This window comes from Kryptolebias marmoratus, linkage group LG10, assembly GCF_001649575.2.
Source record: "Kryptolebias marmoratus isolate JLee-2015 linkage group LG10, ASM164957v2, whole genome shotgun sequence".
Classification (NCBI taxonomy): domain Eukaryota; kingdom Metazoa; phylum Chordata; class Actinopteri; order Cyprinodontiformes; family Rivulidae; genus Kryptolebias; species Kryptolebias marmoratus.
Window position 1 is genome coordinate 7,350,886 of NC_051439.1, and position 6,632 is coordinate 7,357,517.

Genomic DNA, 6,632 nt, shown 5'->3' on the forward strand with positions numbered 1-6,632 from the left:
CGTCGACTTCAAACGGAGGCTCCACGGCGAGCACAGGCACTTAAAAATGTACGCGGTTTGATTAATAGCATTAGCGGTGAAAAAGGCTGGACTACATCCTTCCCATGTGGTGCAGGAAAATTCCTTGGAAACATGCAGACAGATCACTATAAACCCACTGAGCTTGTACACTATTGAAAACATGTGACCAGAACTACATAGTGGTTCCACACATAGTTCGTTTTTTTGGTTGTTTTTTTTCCCCCACTTTTGTACTGTTTGCTCTACAGGAAATGCACCTTGACCCCAAATCCCAAGTAAAGCTTGTAGTCCCAAGGAAAAATAAAAGCTAAAAGACTCCCAGTTTTGGAACTTTTTTAAAAGCTACAAAAGCTTCAAGGATGAAATAGACATTTTAAAAAAAATCCAAAAATCAAAGACATCACTCAGAATGAAGTTGTTAAGACTTATTGCACAATGAGCCTCGAGACGGTTTTAATGACCGGGAACTAAAAGCTCGGAGCTCAGTTCTGTGCATGCGTCTAAATTTGGAGCCTGAGAAAACAGAGTCCTGGCATTTGGTTGTGTTCAGATAAGGGCCCGGTAATTGCTCACATTCGACGTTTCAAGCTGCGGTTTCCGAAAAACTGAAGGAGCGCATAAAGACAAACCTGTTCTGGGATGAAACTATGAACCACAGAGTAAAAACACAGAAAGAAAGAATCAGAAGTTGTCCTCGATTAACCCTTCTCTCTTCAGACTGCTTTCCCAATAACTGGCGACTAATTGTGTCATGAAACACAGAGGAGGTACGGAGCAACAACGAGCCAACCAACAAAAATACAATCTGTTGTTCCGGCTGAAAAACAAAAACCCGATCGGTGCAATATCACGTATTTAAAAGATTTACAAGATTCTGACACTATGACCCATAATTCAGACATTTTCCTGCTCACAAAGGATCCACCAAGTCAGAGCGAAACATCTGGAAATGTTTTGGTTTCCTTTTCAGCCAGTAAAACCTGCAGGTAAACTGGTGTAGCTTCACAAAGGTGGGCGTCTTTAAAAAAGGGGGAATTTCTTGTCCCTTCAGGAAGCTGAAGAATGACTCAGCTGTCGGAGTTTTGGGTCAGTTTACACAAATAATTGGAATGCACTGAACAATTTCACCACCACACTATCAGTGTGTGCCGTTTCCTGCCCTGTTGGTGTTCCTGAGTTTGGCACTCGATACATCACACTTCTGAATGATCAGTGAAAATGCCGAAGAGACACCTGGTCAGTCATTGTTTTGATCTTTTATTGATAATTTTAGCGTAAATTAAAAAAAAAAAAAAAAAAAAGCGAGACTTTGAAAACAAGAACCTTTGTTGACTTTCTTTTGATTTCTGTTAGCTTCCAAACACATTTCATTTCCCCTTTAAGCACCTCATTGTGCAATTCTGACTCAGAGGGCTGGGATATGATTAGCAAACAATTAATCGGTGCATCTCGATGCATCCATGATCCCACTTCAAACTAAATCCTTGGGCAGGCCCCAAAAATTAAAATCAGCAATAGCACCATCACCGTATCATAACTGTTTTTCCCTCTCGAACTGCATTTTTTATTTTCTATTATTAAGTCAGGAAACAGTCCTTCCTTTTGTGAAACTAAAGTGCTTCACTTAAAAGTCCCTTTATATTTCATAATTACAGTAAGTATAGTATAAACTATCCTATTAAAACGGTCTCAGCTGACTCACTGAATGAGGATGATGATGCTGCAGACTACCTGTTGTTTTGTTGAAAGCTCAGTTTGATGCTTTCCCACTAATTGAGGCTATAATCGTGTTTTTAAAACATTTCACCTAAATGGATGTTGCTCGACACCTTTGTTTTTAAATTGCAGAATATGTGATGCCGCACATGCAGTCCAGCACACTCCCGCCATGTTTTTTTATGCCGACGACCAGCGGCAGCTCTCTTCTTCTGACGTTTCAGGTTGGCTCATACTTCCTCGTGTGGTCGCACTCACTTCCTGACGGACCTAAAAGAACGTGGCGCCGCAGCTTCATTAGGAGGCAACGCAAGAAGAGCGCACGCTTGCAAAACTGAATATTTTAATTTTACTTTTTTTGTTAATTGCACCGTTTTTGTAATTGTTAGGGGCAAAAATCAAAACTACAAGTTTAAACAGCCCTGCTTGTATATCTATTACACATAACGTTATGATCAAAGCTTTAAAAAAGCAACTGTTTCTTCTCATTAGAACTTGAACTTAGTTTAAAACTACCATAAAAGGTGATATGCATTCCTTCAGGGAATGCTGGGCCTTTAATTATAATAAATTGGGGTGTTGTGCATATTGTAAATAAAAACAGAATGAAAATCTCAAACTCATATTTTATTCACAATGAAACACACTAAACACAAATGTTTAAGCTAAGAATTAAAAAATGGTCATTTTGAATTTGATGGAAGCAACACATCTGTTTAAAGTTATTCCAGATCTTTGCTTCTGCCCCAACTTCTTCTGACGTGTTGATGCCATCAAATTCAAAACCACCCGTTTTTGTTTTGTTTTGTTAAATAAAAAAAAGATAACATTTGTTAGTAAACACAGCAAATTCTTAAATTGTGTTTCATTGTGAAAAAAACATGGGTTTATGAGAGTTGCAAATCATTGAATTCTGTTTTTTACATTTTATACAAACCTAACTTTATTGGAAATGTATTTTGAGTATTTGCCTTCCTGATTGGTATGAAAGTAATGATTAATAAAATCATGTTTCTGAAGACGTCTACCTTTTTTTTCTCCTTTAAAGGAAACTCAGGTTTGGTTTTCAAGTGAGATAAACAGTAAAAAGGAACTTGAACTACCAGACTTTTGTAAACTGTTTGCTCAATGAAGATGTGCGGATTACTTCAAGGTTTTGGATTCTACTCTAAACCGTTGAGAGCAAAAACTAAAGTGAAGCTCAAGAAAGATCTGTACCCCCAATCCAGGACCAACTTTACTCTGTCTGAGCACGACAACCAGTTAATATTTGTTTATATTTTACCAGATTAAGTCGGAGTCCGGCTGACTTGGGTCGGGAGCGGGTCGGTTTGAGGGGTTCTCTGAGGACTTCCTGTTGGGATTTATGCGTTGACCGCCACGCGACAGACAGAAGGACCATCAGCACCCTTTCCGTTAAAACACTGGCATTTACTGCCCCTCTCAAAAACACTACACAACCTCTGTGAAATTAACATCTGATGCCGAGATATCTGATGAACTACTGGATGAACATGTACAACTGCTTAACTTTTAGAGTCAACCTGATTCAAGATGGACGCTCCAACTAACTGACCTCAGTTTTACAGATACGGAGCTCAAATTTGATACGGTAGCATCTGGGAGTGATCCAAGACGTGCTCAAGAGTGACATCTTTCAATATCACGTGAATTTGCGCGTCAAGGTTTAACCAAAACGGCTACAAGGCCACCCTCTCTCAACATGAGAATCAGCAGAATGAAAGGCAGCGGGCGATATGCATGACTTCACAGAACGCCGGGCTTTTTCTGATAAAAGGAGATTCTTGAAAGGTGGAGCGGTGGGTGTCGGGGCGGAGGAATCTGATGACGGGAAGAAATTGGTGAGGTGGCCAGAGCTGACACTACACATCCTCTTATGCAATCTAGCGAACAGACGCCGCTGAGGAACCAAACCTGCTTCTCTTACACGCGTTGAGTCAGTTTCCTGAGCACGTTGGACGGAGTACGAAAAACAAAAACAGGCTCAGTTTTGGTTTCTAAGCACTGCGAGCAGCCAACAGCTGATTATACCATTTAATCTCAGTTTCCTTGGACTTTCCATCATCTCTGACGAAAGCAGAACGCGTCGACATGTCAGATACTGCCTGCAGATGTGGCTCAGGATACTTCCTGGGCAGATCAGACCGCTCACTTACAACACATCTGCTAGAAAAAAAAACCCTCAAAAGCTCCTGAAAAGTTCCTGTAATGTGGAATAACCGATTCTGACGTGACACCTGGTAGAAAGGTATCGATAGATATTTATCAGTCAGCGATATCAAGAGAGGACACCAGATATTTCCTAGCTTTGGTCTCAGCCTGACCAGAGAATGGCATGTTCTGTGTCTGTTAGGACTTTTCAGGCTAAACTTGTGAAATCAGTGGCTCTTATCTTTGAGTGCAGCCCTGAGCAGGGGAATGTGTGTGTGTGCGGGTGTGGGTTGGAAGGGTTTGGAAACTGAGAGTTGGGGTGTGGGAGATGGGAAGTGGAAGGCGGGGAGGTTTACAGTCGGGGATGATCGAAGGTGCTGCAACTTATGTCCTTATAAGGAATTAATGACAGCAGGCAGCACCTGGACTCCACCTTAAAGCTGCAACAACGAGAGGGGGGCACGCCGAGCAGACGCTGCGGAGATATGACGACGACGACGAGTGTTTCCAGAGCAATGTAAACAACGAGATGCGCCGCAGAGTGAAACGTGTGAGGGCTGCAGAGACATTAAGAATCCAAGATAAGAGGACGCCAGCGCCCGTACACCTGGAAGTCAGGTCGGGACTTGTACAGGACTCTGAAATATTTAGGCACTCTCTGACATGTTGGGATTCTGTGCAAGGACTTGTAGAGGGGGGGGCTGATGAAACCCCTGTCAACCTTTCACAACATCCACTTCCTTATTTTAGCAAACGTCAAGGCTGGTTGGAAAATGTTTGCTGCCTCTGTATCGTTTTAAAATAAATTTTTAAATTTTTAAATAAATTTTAAAATTTTAAAAGCCATTTTGGTCAAACCTTTAACATAACGTTATTCACGATTTCATGCTGTATCACAAAATGTCATGGTCAGAGTGTGTGTTGTGAATGACTCTCAGCTACTACCACACCAAATATTAGCTCCATGTGCGTAAAATTAACTGAGCTGCGGCCATTTTTGTGTTGGTTAATGTCATGTATGTGGAGCTCAGCTTGAATTGATGAGACTCTAAAAGTTAACCAACTGTAGATGTACATTTGATGATGATTTTCTGAAAGTTTCATTAAAATCCACTGAGTGGTTCGTGAGATATTTTGCTAACAGACAGTCGGCAGTGGATGATAAAAGTGCAAATGTGTTTCTCGTGTCTGTTCTCATTTAAAAATGGCTGAAATCAAGCTGTGTGATGCAGACAGTGAGTGGATGTTTGGGGAAAGTCAAAGACATGAAATGCTTTCAGGTTATCAGGAAGCCTGTTTGTGCATCTGTGTGTGTGTGTGTGGTCAGATCCTAACATGACCACCCTATACCTACTCAGCGCAGAGGGAGCAGTATGACTGAAACACTCCTGCTTTCTGAGAAGGAGTCCAACAAGGAGGCGGAGAAGCTTCTGCAGAGCACCACCACCACCCCGGCTAGACAGTCTTATAAGCGTTTTCGTCTGTTAGCAAAATATCTCATGAACTACTGGACGCATTTTAAAGACATTCCCAGGAAGTAACCACTGAATGTACATCTACGACCAGTTGCTTTTTGGAGATGACCCTATTCAAGATGGCCGCCACAGCCAACCGGTCTTAGCAAACACACAAACTGCAATAACTCGGTCAATTTTACAGACACGGAGCTCAAATTTGGCGTGGCCGTAGCCGAGCCTGATCCCCAACACATGTTCGGAGCGCTAACGGATCACACGGGATTTTGTTTTAAACTCTGCAGTGTGGGGTGGCAGGCGATACGCGTTTTCTTTAGGAAACGTTAGTTTCAGGTACAAATATGAATGTTTTCAGCTCCTCTCTGTATTGTCATCAGAAAAATAATAATAACCTTTATCAGAAGGAGATTCCTTATCTTTCACAATGCAGCCTTTATATGACAATAATCTAAAGTCCCCAAAAGTAGTAATACCTGATCCAAGACCAGTTAAGTGTCAGCAGAATGAAATGTATATATACACACTTGAACTTATTTACATATATTATTAATTTACTGTAGGCGGCGCAGCTTATCGCCCATTTAAGGTCATTTGTTTTAGGCGGCGTAGCTTCACAAGCGTGTGTGGTACGAAACGTTTCATTTGGGGACAGCGTGAATGGCTGCCTGTCCCGTTTGTCTCCATGTGTCCCCCGTGATGGACCGGAGACCTATCCTGGGTGTCCCTGGGCCTCTCACACAATAACCTCCAGAGACAGGCACCGGCTCCAGGTGACCCCGCGCAGAAAAGTGGGTCATTTAGATTTAGAGGCCTAAAAGACAAGATGGGGAGTGAAGAAAACGATATATATTCTAGAAAAAGGATTCTTCAGGTGAATTGGTGAGGTTTATTTGAAGCCCGCTTTAGGTTTACCAGTTGTCCACCATCTGGACTTTTGTCTCTGGAGGACAGAGAAAAGCCAGCAGGGATATCTGATGCTGTCCACACCTGGCAGCACACCTTCCCCATCATCCCCTGTGTTCACTTCAGACCGGGAGCAGCCTGCTGCTGACACAAACCGGGAAACTGGGAGCACAGTGTATGGAAGAGAGAGAGGGAGAGGGAAAAAAAAGATACTTGTGGAAAAGTTCTCCCAACAGCAGCGAGAGGGGCTGATTATTACCATTTTTGGGCACGCTCGCTCCCATACAAGCCCAACCCAAACCGCAGCTCTTCCTCGGATTCCACAGTCTCCCCCCCCCCCCCCCC

At 42.5% G+C, this 6,632-nt stretch overlaps 1 protein-coding gene across 3 annotated transcripts in view; it reads right to left on the reverse strand.

Annotated features, from left to right (window-relative positions):
- actn1 (actinin, alpha 1) overlaps positions 1-6,632 on the reverse strand; it is a 64,318-nt gene that overhangs the window by 56,261 nt on the left and 1,425 nt on the right. The gene's annotated exons all lie outside the window — the stretch shown is intronic.